Genomic DNA, 18,817 nt, shown 5'->3' with positions numbered 1-18,817 from the left:
GAACAGCACTCTCAGATGAAAAGTATGCTTACAAAGGAAAAGTCAGGCACCTTACCTGAGCCCTTGAATGCTTGCTCTGTGAGACTGAAGTTTGTGGTTGGAGATGGATTTCTTGCCCTGTGGTGTTTACACTGTATGTGATGGTCGTCTTCTCACAGGGTTCTGAGAGTGCACATTAAACCTCAGCGCCTTTACCTGAGATGAGTGCTTTTGGCCCTCTGTAAATAATGCTATTAAAACCAGTTGTATATAGTGGACAGCAGACTGAACATAATCCCCACAATGCAGCTAGGATAGTGTTACGGCTATATTTATATGGGCTTTTTTATTTTATTATTGTCTCGTCTTAAATTGGTACATCCTGTATAAAATATGAATGTTTCAAAAAAAAAACTATGACTGTTTCCTGTAAAATATATGAATGTTGGGATCCCTGGGTGGTGTAGCGGTTTGGCACCTGCCTTTGGCCCAGGGCGCGATCCTGGAGACCCGGGATCGAATCCCACGTTGGGCTCCCAGTGCATGGAACCTGCTTCTCCCTCTGCCTGTGTCTCTGCCTCTCTCTCTCTCTCTGTGACTATCATAAATAAATAAAAATTTAAAATATATATATATGAATGTTTCAAGAAGAAGCTCTAGATAGTTAAGAGATTAACCTGTTGAAGATATCAAATTAATGGTTTAACTGGACAACCTTAAAATTAGTACAGAGAACAATCCTGTTATATTTTAGCAATCCATCAAGTTTAAGAGGATATTATATAGTCAAATTATAACATTCTTGGTTACCTTACTCCTTCTGTCTGGTTATGATTTTTTTTATTTTAATAAAAACATTCATTTAAAAAATAATAATACTATGGCACTAGACAGTAGGGTTTTCACATATGAATTTTGAGGGGACACACATTCAGTTAGTAACAGGAATATATCACTAAGACTTATTCCACTATTAAAATTTTCAATCAGTTCTACCCACCTCCATTGTAAGAAATGGCAGGAAATAAAGAAAGATATGGGAAAAGAAAAAGCACAATTGTAAGTATTTTCTAATCATCTGTTCATAATTTTTGTTGGTATATGGTATAAGTCAGGATTTAACATTTTTTTTTCAAAAGACAAGACCTACTATTCTAGGACAATCTGTTTCAACTGCTATAATATGAATCCTTAATTATTATTCTACACTGAACAACTACTGCTGATTCTAAGCTTTTCTTTAATCCTAGTCCAGTAATTTATCTGTCTATTTCTGTGGAAACTAATATTATATTGTTTTTATTACTTTAACCCTGTAGTTATTTTCATTTTCTATTGATGGGTTCTGTTGTTATTCCTTTTTTTCTGAAAATGTATTTATAGATTTATTTATTTATTTATTTATTATTTATTTATTTATTTATATTATTTATTTGAGAGAGAGAAGGAGTGCATGCAAGAAGAGGGGGAGCAGAGGAGAGGGACAAATAGACTGTGCTGAGTGTGGAATCTGATGCAGGGCTCAATCTCATGACCCTGAGATCATGACCTGAGCTGACATCAAAAGACAGAGGCTCAACTGACTGAACCACCCCGGTGCCCATATACATATATTTACACATATATATGTATATATGTAGTTTTTTATTTAAAACTTCATATACCAAATATCAGAAAGGGAGACAGAACGTAAAGACTGCTAACTCTGGGAAACGAACTAGGGGTGGTAGAAGGGGAGAAGGGCGGGGGGTGGGAGTGAATGGGTGACGGGCACTGGGGGTTATTCTGTATGTTAGTAAATTGAACACCAATAAAAAATAAATTAAAAAAAAAAAGAAAAAGAGAAAAAAATAAAAAAATAAAACTTCATGTACCATCATAAGGTTTAAAATATCCTGCAACTTAAATACTTATATCCCACAACTTTAGAACTGAGACTTAACTGAACTAATACATCTTATGTTAGTTTATAAGGGGATAAAATAGGCAAGAAAATAAAAATGTGTGCTATATATAGAAATATATTCATAATTCATATATTCTTATTCACTGAAGAAAATACTCTTACAAAAGTAGTCCTGATTCTGCAATTGGTTACATGGCTGTAGCTTGTATTTATAAGTATCTTTTTTTATAACCCATTCATATTTTCTTTGTCTTCAGCAATTACTTCAACTGGTTATAGTTCTTTGCATGATGGGACAACCAAAACTTGTATTCCTCAAATACATGGGTCATTTAGTCCTGCCTGAATTGAATTGTTGTAATTTCCCGTTGACACAATGTCAGAGTTTATATTCTCAGTGCTACTAACTGAAGTAGGAACACTTGCCTCGCCTTGATAAAATTTTATCAGGATAAATTAAAATACATTGTCAAGGGGGATCCCTGGGTGGGTCAGTGGTTTAGCGCCTACCTTTGGCCCAGGGCCGGATCCTGGAGTCCCGGGATTGAGTCTTGGGTCAGGCTCCCGGCATGGAGGCTGCTTCTCCCTCTGCCTCTCTCTCTCTCTCTCTCTCTCTCTCTGTGTCTATCATGAATAAATAAATAAAATCTTAAAAACATATATCATCAAAAAATTTCGTGTGCAATACAGGTACCCGAGATTTATTTTTGAATATAGGTAAAGATAAATTCATGCATATGCATATATGCATATAAATTCATGCATATATGACTGTTGAGTATAGCAATGAATATGTTGTTAAAACATAAAAAAACTATTTAAATGCAAACTTGAATATCCATCTAAAGGAAAAATAGAAAGTGCATGGTGTTATAATGAAAACCATTATTTGAATGGCTTATAATTACTCAACACACCTTCCATTGTTATTGTCCACCCTCACCTCTTTGCAGTTTCTCATGCATAGGCTTCTATTATATTAAAGTAATTGCTGTTTTTCACTATTCCCTCATCATTTTGGTCTCTGTAACACCCTCTACCCCCACATACTAAACCATTTTCTTTATACACATTTTCACTTTTTTTTTTTAGTGAACTCCTCATTTTAAAAATCACATTGCGTGCTTCTCCATTGTGAAATATCCCATGAGTGAAATTTTTTTTTTTTTTTTTTTTTCCCATGAGTGAAATTTATAGATGTCTTATTTTCCTTTGCAATATCCCTGTGTTACAGAATACTTAATATTTTAGAACAACCTGCATTTATCTCCAATATATTTTGTGCTTCTTTTGGATACTAATGTTGTATATTTCAAAGTATGTACCTCTAGTACATCATCAGACAATAGGAATTGCTCTCAGAAATTACAAAATAAATGAACATTTATAGATATGCTCAAAATAGTATGTGAATGACACGTCCTTGTCATTTTTAAATTTTAATAAATTCATTGTATATGTGCATAAAACGATATTAGAATATTAGGGAAACATGTTTGATAAACTAGGAGTCATTATTCATAAAAATGTTCCATTTTCATGAAACAGAGTTGCATAGCCATTTTGGGTTAGTAAGTTTTGCTTAAATCAGAATTATGAGGGCACCTGGGTGGCTTAGTCAATTAAGCATACAATTCTTGATTTCTGCTCAAGGCATGATCTCAAAGTGATGAGATAAAGCCCCACATCAGTCTCCACTCTCAATAGGGAGTCTGCTGGAGATTCTCATTCTCTCTTTCCCTCTCCCCCTCCCCGCTGCTCATGCATGCATTCTTTCTCTCTTAAATAAGTAAGTCTTAAAAAAAATCAGAATTAGAATTTTGTAATTAAGCAATAAATAACAATAATAGATTTAACAATTTATAAAAAATTAATCTGGAGATTTGAACCAACAGTAACTGGGATTCTACAAGTAATCACTGTCATCATACAGACACTGCTTACCATTTTACAGTGTCTGTATGACGTAAAATATTTTGAAATGATATTTATCCAGTCATTTCTCTGTATTATACGGATTACATCCTTAAACTTTTCTTATTTTATCAATATTATGGCTGTAGAGTAAAATAATTTGATCATAATATTGCTTTTTTGCTTTAAAAATTTCATGAATTTAAGGTTAAATCAACATCATCTTAAAACCACTGAAAAATCACTTATGTAGATGGGTTTTATTATATGCTTACTAAGTTTCAGGAATGTATTTGATCTCTTATATTAATTGTATCTCATTTTATAATACATTTTCATTGTATTTATTTTTGTTAATTTTTTTAGCTGAACCAATTGATTGTCACAGAAATTAGTTTCCTTCAAATTACTTTTATTGCTACAGCCAGAAGTAGAATGCATACCTGTAAAACTGCAGTCAGACCTATATCCTAGAAACCATGTTTTGTTTGTATTTTGTTCACTCATAAATGTATTAACTTACATCAAAAATTTATATAAAATAGTTTACTAATAAACATGTGGAAATTATACTATCATAAAATTTTAAAAATATCAAAGAGCTACTACAAATTCTTATTTTAAAGAAGTTGAATTCCATACAGGTTAGGTGGTAGAAGTTTCTCGACTAAAATATTTTTATGTTACTTTCAAATTTTTATGGGGCAACCAATTTTTAAAGATATTTAACACTAATTAGATAATCCATACTATTTTGTAATCTTGGGAAGTGGGAATGTGCTGGTTATTTACCTATTACCTCTCAAGCTGATGGTCCCCCTTATACCCTGCTCTCTATACTGGGTCTGGAATCTGAGGATCTGTTTTAAAACTACTTTTCTGTTAGTGTCTTAGGGTTATGACCATGCAAAGCATTGGTGGGTAATTGGAAGGCAAACGGGACAAGGAACCTTCTATTTTTCTGTTTCTACATGAATCAGCATTTCTCCAGCCTCCAGGTTGGCTGGATATTCATATGTGTGTTTTGCACTTCAAACATCAGCTCTCTGAGCCTCCTCAGAGGATCCAGCTCTGTCTCTCTCAACTATCTGAATCCAGGACATGAGTCTAAGGGACCCTCTCCAAGCTCCTAATTTTTGGCAACCACACTTCTTCCCTTTAGTTATTAATGCTGTGGATGGTACCTGTTTGCTGCTTCAGTGTTCTATCTGACTTGCAGCTTTCTCAACAACAGTGGAACCCATTCCCCATATCCCAGTCTAATAGGCAAACCAGACCTGGACTTCTCCACTACCAATATAGTACTTTGATCAGAAATATTTTATTTTTAAATCTGCAACCTATCAATTATTTGGCTTTATCATTGAGATATTTTATAAATTATATTTATTTTATACAGAGCAGGGTTTTTTTAATACAAAAAGATTTTTTTGATTATTAAAACAAGGCAAATAAGATAATTCCTATATTCACACTTGTATAGATCTTACTGAGAAATTAATCATGGTATTTTAAACATTTCTGTCATATGTCCACCAGTGCTGCTGACATTCCATATGGAAGCTAATCTTGACAGTTTCATGTGCTCAGATAGTTGTTCTTGCTTTTCTCTCCCGGTTGGAACATCCTTCTCTTGTACTTCTTGACCCTTCTCAAATTCAAAGGAAGTTACTTGAGGCTTGAAATGAGGCTTCACCTTTGATATTAAGTTTTTCAAAATGACAAAGACATTTTGTTACCTTTTCTGGCAAAGAGTTCATTTTCCCTTTAATTGTATATATTCCAGTATTTATCATAATTTCTATAAATTTGGTATGCACATGGTAGAAACAAGGATCCATATAGTCATCTATTTTAATTGATGAAATCATTTAACATGGTATTTCATATATTAACTGAATTTGGTTGAATCATACAAATATAGTAACTATAAATATGTTTAAAAAACATTATAGAAACCAATATCACCAATATTTTATTGCCAACAATACTTCATCCAAAATGCAGTACTATATTCTACTAAGAAATAAAAATAAATCAACTAATTAAAACCAATTTATATGTGAATGATAATATAAGTATTTTCAGTTAAATTCCTAAATTTATTTACCTTTCTATAAGTATATCAAGAAGTTGAAAGTCACTAATAAAATACACTGCTAAATAGAAATATAAGGCTTTGTTTTTAACACTGAATAACTTTAGTAGACAATTTTATAACCATAAATCTGTTCTATAACTGTAAACAAAAAAAGACTTTACAAAAAATTCATAAACAATTTAAGCAAAATAATACATAATTATTTTTACCAGTTAATATTGATTTTAACTTTGTTTATAGAAATCATAATTTCAACTAAAGTCTTTGGTATATACTCTTTGGACTATGGTATTTTCTTTTCATCCAAGTGGGCTGTTATCTAGCACTAACTACCTCTAATATATTATGATGGTATTGTTAACTTGTTAGAATAAGCAATATTTAGCAAATGTGTTTTCTCCGAAATGAATGCTAAATTTTCCCATTAAGTATCTGAACTTCAAAGATATATTTAGCTTGATATTTTTTTCTCTTTTTCTCTATAACTAGTTTTACCCCCACTTCATTTTTCCCCAGGAAATTAAACTTCTATTACTATGCCTATCCATTCAACAGATTCTAATATTTAATTATCTCATGCAGGCTAGGCACTGATATTGTGGTAATAAATTGAAAAGATTCTGCTCTCACGTTGGCTTACAGAATTTGTGGAGGTAAATGGTAAACAAATGAAGGTGCAATTAAACATGTAATTTTAATTGTGATAAGTACTAAAATTATCACATGTAAAAAGTCCTGATGCAGAACATTTGCTTACTTTCTTTTGTGTCACATTTCTAGTACCAAAAACAGTGCTTAGCATGGCATAATCAGTAAGTTTTGTTTTTAGTGCTTTTTTAAACAAATGATTTAAAAAGACAAGATGTTTAATTTTCAAAAGAATACAAAAGTGAGCGCCTTTTTTTTTAAGTGAGTGTCTTCTATTAAAAAACACAGTGTCCTTATGTAGGAAACAAATATGCAAAACTAAACAACAGTCTGAATCAGGAGATAACTTATATCAAAAGAATAGCAAAATGTGAACATAAGACATTTCCCAAAAATTAGGTCCAGATGCATTTGTCTGAAATTACTTCCCCTGGCATTGTAAAATGAAGAGCTCTGCTCAAGTGGAAGGGCTAAAGAATTACTTGATCCAAAAATTTGGATATTTGAGTTGGAACTTGATGGCAAAGAATTTACATGTGTGGAAGGGGTATTATTGTGGTTATTGAAATACTAGAAGAGAAAAGCAAATCTAAATCAACCAGACTTAACAATAAAACCAAGAGGTAGTAAAAGGTATATTTTACATTGTGTTGCTCTTGCTTGAATCAAGATTTTCTAATAAATTAGAAGTAAAGTAAGAAAATCATTTACACATAACAATCAACACATTTCCTATCAAAGCATGGTATTTTAGAATGGATGCTTGTGCCCTCTCCAAAACAATTCATATGTTGAAATCCTAACCCCTACTGTGATGGTATTAAAAGATGAGACCTTTGGGAGGTGATTAGGTCATGTGAATGGGATTCTCGTGAATGAGATTAGTGTCCTTATAAAAGAGACTCCAAAGAACTCTCTTGTTTTTTCCCACCATGTGAAAATAACTGAGAATAGACTAAGTCATATGGGAAGCAAATTTCTTCCATTAAGAGAAACCCTTACGCAAGCATCATAAGATGAAGATAATTTGGTAGAGAATAATCATACTTCTTGCCTTCTATATACAAGGTGGCAAACAATGAAAAAAAATCGCTAGTCTTATAAAGTTTATGAAAGCACTATACCTTCAAGTCTCAATAGAGATAGAAGATAAAAAAAACATTGAAAATAATCTATCAATTTAATGCAAGTCTAATGGGGAAGACTGGATGATATAGAAGAGATTAAATAGAAAATGAACAACTAAGAAGAAAGAAGATTTCCAAACTACAGTTAATTTATAGAACAGTTATAGAGTGTAACTTGATGCAATTACAAAACTTTTTATACAACACTTAAAACAGTATTTTTAAAGTATTGAAAACATAAGAATTACATTATTATTATATCTGACTTTGTAATCTATTTGTATTAAACTGTTTCTTTAATTATACATATTTTATTTCATTTTTATCATGAAATCTCAATGAAAAAGAGTGGTTTTACCAAATGCCAAAAAAACCCTCAAACATAGACTTCTTTTTTTTTAAAGATTTTATTTATTTAATAATGTGAGACAGAGAGAGAGGCAGAGACACAGGCAAAGGGAGAAGCAGGCTCCATGCAGGGAGTCTGACGTAGGACTTGATCCGGGGTCTCCAATATCACACCTTGGGTTGAAGGCAGGCACTAAACCACTGAGCCACCCAGGCTGCCCTCAAACATAGACTTTTAAAAGCAGATGTACTTAAATAAGTTGTTCAAAGAACAATTCCTAAGAGAGTTCTTAAACAATGTACACAGCAATATTTACAGTGTGGTCCTTGAAGAAGAAGATTATATATCATACAGCATTACATTTCGGTGTAGAGACACAAGCTTTATTGTGAGTATGTCATCCTGAAAACATAACCAATTTTTTTGAGCCTCAATATTGTCAAATTAAACATCTTTAAAAGCAGCAATTCACATTTATAATCTAAATTAAGGATCATGTTCAATAAAATATTGCATCCTGGCATATAGTGTGAAATTGAAGTGTGGCATTGGGTACAAAAAGCAAATTCAAGAGTGTAAACAGAAAATAAGGTTGGGGAGAAACAATATCCACATTAGTTTCTGAGTTTCAAGGGACTTTTACACAAGGATAATAGTACTTTAGAAAATAAAATTGTGATTTTTATTGCTCTAGGTCACTGCTATTGAGAGTTAAAGTTGATTTTTGATATATCCTTTTCAACCTTTGTAGTAAAAATTAAATAAAGAAACAAACAAAAGAGTAAGTTTAGTGTTATTTCTCTAGGCTCAAGTTTAAGCCCAATGTCCTTCCAAAAGATAATGCTTGTCAATCACTCTAACCTAGTTAACCTAGTTAACCTTCACATTGCCCAAGTCATGGGCTTTGCATGTTTTAAAATGTTCAACTTTTCTCAATTTGAAGCTTATGGAAAAATGAACTTAAATGTACATTATTTGTGATGTTTAGAATTTCAAAAAGTTTTGAAGACATTGATCATTAATGGTTATTTTACAAAGTTACTATATGTCTATTGTTCGACTAACTTCTCCAAGATTACACCTAATATTATAACCAGAAAAAGAAAATATTTTTCAGTCTTTTTCAATAATTAAGTTTGTTCCTAAGATTTGCTGTACCAAAATTTTGCTTATGTTTATTTACTTCTGGATTTGAATCATATATTATTCATGTAGGCTTTAAGGGAAAACTGCTCCATTAAAATAAAAGTGAAGTCCAGAAAATCTAATTAAAAAATAATTACCATGAGTGCAAAGAAGTAAAAAATATTTCAGACTTTGAAAAATGCTTCTTCTATGTAAGCCTTCCATTTGGTTATCACTATTTATTGAGATATTCAATATTTAATGTGGATTTACTACACCTAATAACATTTTTTAAAAATGTAACCCACTCCAAATGTGTTCACTTCGGAGAGGCCCTCATTCATATTTCACTAGGGAAACAGGGAAAGTCATCAGAAAGAATCTCTTTAAATTCTTGGTAAAGACTCATTCATTTTGATAATAAACTGTTCAAGCATCTTAATTCTAACACATTAAATTCATCTCCATTGCAAAGAAAAACATTTCATTTAATACATGAGGGTTACATTATGGAAAATAGATTATACAAAGCAAGAATACACATAAAAGAAAATATATTAATTCTTAGCTTACAAAACATCTAAACAAGTCATACTTATTAAGGGAAATCAGCAAATTTTGAAATACGGCAATATCAAGGATTTTGAACATTTTATAAAGACTTTCTTACACTCAACCTTAACCCAAAAAGTAAACAATAATTTTGACAAGTTTCACTGTTTTCTTTATGTGAGAAGGAAATATGAGTTGTTCACAGTTTATTTAGAGTCTATGATTGCCTCACATAAAGTAATGATAAAGTAAACATATAAACACTGAATTTGTAGAGAAAAAGCTAACCTCACAATGTCTTTGCTTGATGTACTGTGTGTGTGGGTGGAGGGCACTCATTCTCTCTCTCTCTCTCCCCCCCCTTCTAAGGGCATTAATCCCATCATGAGAGACCCAACCTCATAACCAAATTTAACCCTAGTTACTTCTAAAGACTTTATCTTTATTTTTTTTTTTTACTTTATCTTTAAACACCATGACAGTGAAGATTAGGGCTTCCACATATGAATTTTGAGGGGATGCAAATATTCAATCCATAGCAAGACTTCAAAAGATTGGTAGGGAAAGATATGGCAAGCTATATACTAAATGAGATACCAATGTCCTATAGGGAATTAAGAAGGAAATGCTCAAGCTATTTATTTTTAAGTCTTATTGTCTCAATTATTTCTACTCTTAGCTTACCTTCCTCTTGAAGATATAAAAAGGCTAAAGTTAAAGAGGAAAGGAAAAAATACATTTGGAGGGAAAGATGAGTCCCTCCCTGTCACTGTCTCATCCCTATGGAGGGAAGTGGAGGGGGTGGTAGGGAATTTGTCATCATATTGACAGATCCCCTTGGAATTTGGGAACAGCAAACAATGTGCAATTCATGCATGAATAGCCTGAAGTTTTTGTATCTGCCTGAGATGGCAAAACAGGGAGCAACGTCATTGGGACTAGCTACATTTGTGTAACTTTGGATTATTTCTCATGTACCAGATGTGTGCCATGCAGAGAAGGAGCCAGGCTGATGCCATTTACAATGCTGCTTCAGAGGACTGTCTGGAGGGGTCATATAATGCCAGCAATAAGGTGGACATCTGAATGAGCAGGCACTGAGAAAATCATAAGCAATCAGCCTAAGAAAATGCACTGCCTTAGTCAAGAAAATGGAATTTCAATATTCTCTAAGCAGTCATGTTTTAAGTGAAGAAACTGAAAATGTACTCTACTTGAGCGTTATCTTTGATTGCATTCCGAACACCAAGAGAACCAAAATCAAGCCATTATGCAACTAGGCGAGTAAAAAATGTTTCTGCCCTTTAAACTTCTTTTTTAACCATTTCTCTCACTGTTTCCCTAGGGAAATCATACTCCATGTTCAAAAAGAAGGGAGAAAAATAAAAGAGTAAGTTAGGAAAAGAGAAAAGGTCTGCCAAACATTCCTTTCCCACTTAGAAGTCCACCTTGAAGGGGGCCTAGATCAGGGAAATGAAGAATCTTTACTTTAAATAAAGTTTAGTTTTGCTATATTACACAGGATAATTTAATTACTATGTAAACTTTGGTGAAACTGAAAGTAACTGAGGAGGTTTTGTTGTTGTGTTGAGTAACCACAAAAGTGATGAAAAATTTCTTGAATTTTATCCTAGAAAAGGGAAAGAATTAGCCCCTCAGAATGGATTTGTTCAAGAAGTATGACAAAAAAAAGAATGTTTTCTCCTGCATCTTGTGGAATTCAACTCTAAATCTTCACTAAGCATGAAGTGAAGAATATTGCACGGTATTTCTGATGCACAAGACCTCTAAATGTTGTATAATTATAATATACCTAAGCAATAAATGGTGGTATCTGGGACTCAGATATAATTTGAGTAAAAAAAATCCCCTCAATTTCTAGTGCTATTCTCTTTCTCCTGGGATCTTAGATCTAATTACTGAACTTGACTGAAAGCTTTTTAGAAGCTAGCAATCTTTTAAGAAGTTCACATGTATTAGTAACTATTTTAATCTTCACAAGAATGTGTATATGTGAGGAAACTGAGACAGGGGAAATTAAATGATATGACAGAAAGTAGAGGTAATTACCAGAGTCAGGATTTGAGCAATGGATGTGCAGATTCACAGCTTTGTCTTAAATGCTGTGCTTTACTGTTTAATTTGTGATATCTGATAGTCTGGATTGGTTATACAACTAACTCTTAAGGACCATATTTTGATGTTCCTTTATGGAAATTCACTCTTTCCACTTCTTTCCTTAAATTCATCATGCAATTTGAATTAATTTGAACCATGCTGGGAAAATATTTTTAACAAACTAACCAGTAATTACCAACAATGAATTATATTTAAGCTATAGATCATCCTAGACAAATTTTATATTTTTCAAATTCTCAATGTCTTCCCACTTTGTCTGATCTGATGTAGGTTAAGCATTTTATTAAATTCTCTATCAAAATTGTTTTTGTCAATTCCCATATAGTTTTAAAAAATTATGATTAAGATTATAAGTTATTCATTACTTAACAATTGAACTATTAAAGTCCTATTAAGAATTCTCCCTTTTAGGGCAGCCCCGGTGGCATAGCGGTTTAGTGCCACCTGCAGTCCAGGGTGTGATCCTGGAGACCCGGGATCGAGTCCTGGGTCGGGCTCTCTGAGTGGAGCCTGCTTCTCCCTCTGCCTGTGTCTCTGCCTCTTTCTCTGTGTGTCTCTATAAATAAATAAATAAAAATCTTAAAAAAAAAAGAATTCTCCCTTTTACCTCTGCATAATGATCCTCTAATCCACAAGATGTATTTTGCTTAAAATCTTGACTGGCTGTTATTAATTACACTCTTATTTGTTTGTATTTGCCTGACATGTTGTTAGCATCTTTGAAGAAATTGTTTGTTTATGAAATATTCCATACACATCTATGATAGTTTGACTAATGGTTCACCAAAGATGTGCACACTGTAAACCCTGATGCTACACCTGTGAATATCTTAACATCACATGCAAAAAGGGAATCAAAATTGCAGCTGAAATTATATTTGCTAATCAGATAATCTTAAAATAGGGAGATTATGCTGGATTATCAAATGGTCTCATTGTAAACACATGGGCTCTTAAGACTGGAAGATGGAGGCAAAGTGTGTCAAAGAGATTCAACAGAAGAAAGAGGAGGAGAGATCAAAGCATGAGAGGGGCTCAAGAAAGCAGACAACAGACAAGTAGAAGTCCTAGTCTTAGCAATCAGACAACATAAAGGACTAAAAGGCATTCAAATCAGCAAAGAAGTTCAACTTTCACCATCCACAGATGACATGATACTCCATGTAGAAAACCCAAAAGACTCAAGCAAAAAATTTTTATAACTGATACAGAAATTCAGCAAAGTTAGAGGATATAAAATCAATGCACAGAAGTCAGTTGCATTTGTATATACTAACAATGAGGCAGAAGAAAGAGAAATCAGGAAATGGATCACATTTACAATTGCACAAAAACTATGAGATACCTAGGAATAAACCTAACACAAGATGTAAAAGATTTGTACTCTAAAAACAAAGGAACACACAAGAAAGTAATTGAAGAAGACACAAAGAAATGGAAAATACATTCTATGTTCATGGATTGGAAAAACAAATATTGTTCAAATATCTATGGTACCCAAAGCAGTCTACACATTCAGTGCAATCCCTATCAAAATACCAGCAATGTTTTTCACAGAGCTGGAACAAATAATCCTAAAATGTGTATGGAACCACAAGAGACACTGAATAGCCAAAGGAATGTTGAAAAAGAACACAAAAGCTGGATGTATCACAGTTCCATACTTCAAGCTATTTTACAAAGCTGTAATCATCAAGACAATATGGTTCTGGGACAAAAACAGACACATAGTCAATGGAACAGAATAGAGAATCCAGAAATGTACCCTCAACTCTATGGTTAACTAATCTTCAACAAAGCAGGAAAGAATATCCAACGGAAAAAAAGATAGTCTCTTCAACAAATGGTATTGGGAAAACTGGACAGCCACATGAAGAAAAAAGAAACTATACCATTTCTTTACATTATACACAAAGTAAACTCAAAATGGCTAAAATACTTAAATGTGGGACAGGAACTCATTAGAATCCTAGAGAAGAACATGGGAGCAACCTCTTTGACCTCAGCCACAGCAACTTCTTGCTAGACATGTCTTCTAAGGCAAGAGAAACAAAAGCAAAAAGGAACTATTGGAATTTCAACAAGATAAAAAGCTTTTGCACAGCAAAGGAAACAGTCAACAAAACTAAAAGACAACCTACAGAATGGGAGAAGATATTTGCAAATGACACATCAGATAAAGGGCTAGTATCCAAAATCTATAAAGAACTTATCAAACTCATCACCTCAGAAACCAAAAAAGTCCAGTCAAGAAATAAGCAGAAGACATGAAAAAACATTTCTCCAAAGAAGACATACACATGGCCAACAGACATGAAAAAATGTTCAACATCACTTGGCATCAGGGAAATACCAATCAAAACCACAGTGAGATACATTCTAACACAGAATGGCTAAAACTAGGGACACTTGAGTGGCTAAGCTGATTAAACCTTTGTCTTTGGCTCAGGTCATGATCTCAGGATCCTGGGATTGAGCCCCATATTGGGCTACCTGCTTAAAGAAGCAAGGATCTGCTTCTCCCTTTGCCCCTCCTGCTGCTCATGCTGTCTCCCCCTTTCTCTCTTGTTCAGTCTCTCTCTCTCAAATAAATAAATCTTTAAAAGGAAAGGCTAAAATTAACAACTCGAGAAACAACAGATGCTGGCAAGGATGTGGAGAAAAGAGAACCCGCTTACACTGCTGGTGGGAATGCAAACTAGTATAGATACTCTGGAAAACAGTATAGAGATTCTTCAAAAAGTTAAAAATAGAGCTACCCTACAACCAAGCAATTGCACTGCTAAGTATTTATCCAAAGGATACAAACAGTGATTCAAAGGGGGCACATGCACTCTAATGTTTGTAACAGCAATGTCCACAATAGCTAAACTATGAAAAAAATCCCAGATTTTCATCGACAGATGAATGGATAAAGACTCAGCCATCAACAGGAATTAAAACTTGCCATTTGCAACAATGTAGATGGAGGTAGAGAATATTATGCTAAGTGAAATAAATAAGAGAAAAACAACATGATTTCACTCATATGTGGAATTTAAGAAACAAAACAGATGAACATAGGGAAAGGGAAGGAAAAATAAAATAAGGTGGGTGAAGCTATAGAGGGAGGCAAACTATAAGAAATGCTGAACTCTAGGAAACAAACTGAGGGTTCTTGGAGGGGAAGGGAGTGAGGGGATGCAGTAATTGGGTGATGAGCATTAAGAGGGCACTTGATATAATGAGCACTGGGTGTTATATGCAACTGATGAATCACTAAATTCCACCCCTGAAAATAATAATACAGTATATGTTAACTAAATCAAATTAAAAAGAATAAAATGAATACAAGCAGCATATGTAGGTGACAGCCTACAGGGAACTCAGTTTCACAACTAGAAGGAACTGAATTATTTCAATAATCTGAATGAGCAAGGAAATGGGTTTGCTTCTAGAACAGCCCTACCCACACCTTGTTTTTAGTCCACTCAGACCCATGTTAGACTTGACCTTTAAGAACTTTAAAATAATAACTCTGTATTATTAGTCACTAAATTTGTGATAATTTATTATAGTAAGAATATAAGACTACTATAAAAAATATTGTATATCAAAGTATATGCAATAGAATATTAAGGTGATACCCATTTGCCTCACTTTTGAGTACAGCCTGAATATAATAGATATCAATTACAAAAGTGAGTGTGAATATTATCCTTATATGTAATACTTATAGATAAAACTGAGGAAAATTAATTCTATAATTCTTAGAGTTCTCAGAAAGGTCAAAAACATCAAAAGGAAGACAAAGGATAGAGAATTAAGTTCCGGAGTATTTCTTTGAAGAAAGCCCTGCTGTGCACCTAAATTCCTGCTCCAAGGTCAGTGAGTTATACTTAAATTGAGAGATCCTTTGGAGAATTACTAAAACATGTCATACATGACCCCTGCATTTGGGGCACACTCGGTTGATTTTGATTTTAGGCCAATAAAAATATTGGGCAAATGAAAGAATTGGCAAGCTGCTACTATAGGAGAAAAGGCAGATGTTGAGAAAGAGGAAGAGAGATTGGAAGTACTCATAATCTTTTTCAAATTGATCTAAAATAAGTGAATCCCCAAACAGATGTAGAACTTGTAGAAATGTTTACCTAAGTTCATTTTTAAATTAATTTTATAATAGAGAAGTTATGCTAGGGGTAAAAGTCTCCAAAAGTTATTCTTATAGGATAGACATTGGTGAGCCAAAAGCTGAGAGAATATTCTAAAGGAAAATATGCTTTGTTCATTTTAGGACCTTGCAGTCACCAATGATAGGAGTCTCTCCAAAAGCAAAAAAAGACAAGAAAAGTAAAAAACTAAAAACTCAAAAAAGTTCTTTACACTCAGGAAAGTGGCACTTTATATGGTCTTTTTTTTTCTTTTTTTAATATTTTTTTATTTTAGGGAACTAGTTACTTCTTACCTAGATGAAAGATTTCCTCCTTTCTAGGTATAAAGACCATATAAGGGATCCTTGGGTGGTGCAGTGGTTTGGCGCCTGCCTTTGGCCCAAGGCGCAATCCTGGAGACCCGGGATCGAATCCCACGTCGGGCTTCCGGTGCATGGAGCCTGCTTCTCCCTCTGCCTGTGTCTCTGTCTCTCTCTCTCTCTGTGACTATCATAAATAAATAAAAATTTTAAAAAAAGTTATGTTTGTTCTGCATGCTTGATACAATTCAGTAAAAAATGTATTAACACATTTAAAAAATAGGACATTTCTTGGAGCATACTCCTCAATTGCCTATGTCTCTCATTCCACAAGGCTAACTAGTCCTATAAATTTTGTTTTTAGCTTTTTCTTGCATTTGGTAATAGTTTAATGTTTATTCATATTTCCCAATAGGATACATTCTTATTTTTTTATATTTTTAAAATTTCTATGAATGCTGTTTTATTATCAATTCCATAAGTCCCTTTTCTTTACTCAACATTTTCTTATTGAGAGTCATTCATCTCGGTACTAGAACTTGTGATTCACTTATTCTAATATTAAAAAAAATAATATTTAGGATTTTATTGCTTAATTGCACAAGAATATCTTTAACCAATCTGTTGTTAATGAAACTTTGTGTGATTTTGTTTTTCCTGTTATAAACAAGGCTACCATGAATATTCAGATAGACATTTCCTAGTACACATATACTCAATTTTATCTAGAATACCTGACATAGTCACATTCATTTTTTTTTACTAAAATACTAACACATTTTGTTTTAGATTTATTTATTCTAAGAAAGATGAGATTAGACTTTATTTTTTAATGGATATTAATATTTTAAAGCTTTCAAATCTTGAACACATGATTTCTTTTTTCTCACATCGCTCATAATTTTCTATTTTCTTTGTCATTTATTCAGTCCTTAAAGAAACAGTTTCTTGCCTTTGTTTTTTGCATATAAGTGTGTGGAAAGGTACTTTCAGCAGATAAATTGTAGAATTTTTATATTTGGATGTCCTGTTATAGTAGAACAATAATAATAAAGATGATAAATACAAAATAAGACACTCTTGATATTTTTGTTTTATACATTAGAAAAGCAAGGATCACCATTTTGCTTATAATCACACAGCTAATCAGGGCTAAAATTAGAAAAAAAATCCTCTGTGTTTTTGCACAGATAGCAAGTTAATTATTGAACAGTTACAATATAGAAAGGATGATCAGTGTTAAACATTTCTGGGTTCGTTGCATTTATATTATCCTACTTAGACATGCAGATATTTTAACAAGCTCTTATTGTTGAAATAAAGAAACATACTTAACGTTGTAATGTTATTACATGAATATTTTGGCTTATAATCAATGGAATCTTAGAATTATAGAAAATTTATTTGCATAGCAAAGACTTACCAATAGAAACAACCGATAGGTAAGTCATGATCTTTTATCGTAAGTAACTCTATTTGAAAAAATATATATAATTTGTATTTTATTTATTTATATTCTAATGTATATGCTTATTTCATACATATATGAACACATATGTATATATGTATATGTATTATAAAATAAAGTAAAACTGAAAAGCTAAACATGAAAGCCATACAATAATACATCTAAAAATTCAATGCAAATTGCTAAAGCTATATGCTGTATCTATATAAAATAGCCTAATATATTTATCACCTGGTTTTATCAGACTGAGTTAAGATCCGTAACAATCCATAAAGACAAATTTGAAGAAAAAGTTGGTATGTTCTTAAAAATTGAGAATCTTCTTCTAAGAATGTAATATAATAGGCATTTTAATAATACAGTATCCCCACCTACCCACCCCCCCTTACCTGCCATTATGTTTTGCATGATTATGGTTTGCACCGTAGGTGGTGTCCTGAAGCAGATGATCCTCCTGACTTACTATCAGAAGGTCAATAGTAGCCTGAAGGCTATGTCACAATGCCCATGACATTCCTCTCACTTCATCTCATCACGTAGGCATTTTATCATCTCATGTCATCACAAGAAGAAGGGTAAGTACAGTAGCATTAAGATATTTTGAGAGAGACCGCATTCCTATAACTGTCATTTTAGTACATTGTTATGATTGTTCTATTTTATTATTGTTGTTAATCTCTTATTGTGCCTAATTTATAAATTAAACTTTATCATAGATAGGTATGTATAGGGGGGAAAATGTGTATATAGGATTCAGTACTATCTGTGGTTTCAGGCATCCACTGGGGATATTCCCTGCGGATAGAGGAGATTACTGCTAACTGTTCAGAAATTTCATGAGACCATGAAGCAGTCAATGACTGCCTTGGGATACCAACATTGTTTCTACCCCCTTAAAAGAATCTCTACCAGTATGCAGTTAGTATTTGTCAAATTATCATTTTATTATTCTAATGTTTATAAACATTTAAACATTGTATCTAGTCTCACTTCATTCAATCATAAAAAAATGTGGGAAGACAATGAAAAGACTTTATAGATATTACATTATAGATG

General features: G+C 32.8%; 1 long non-coding RNA gene across 1 annotated transcript; it reads right to left on the bottom strand.

The window, feature by feature from the left end:
* Positions 1-5,168: 5,168 nt before the first annotated feature.
* Positions 5,169-16,610, bottom strand: LOC140608320 (uncharacterized). The gene is made up of 2 exons (XR_012010338.1): positions 16,288-16,610; positions 5,169-5,495 (listed from the first exon to the last, which is right to left on the bottom strand). It is a non-coding gene; the product is annotated as an uncharacterized lncRNA (long non-coding RNA).
* Between the last annotated feature and the right edge of the window lie 2,207 nt (positions 16,611-18,817).

This window comes from Canis lupus, chromosome 17 (assembly GCF_048164855.1).
Source record: "Canis lupus baileyi chromosome 17, mCanLup2.hap1, whole genome shotgun sequence".
NCBI lineage: Eukaryota > Metazoa > Chordata > Mammalia > Carnivora > Canidae > Canis > Canis lupus.
This window is presented reverse-complemented; position numbering and strand designations above follow the sequence as displayed.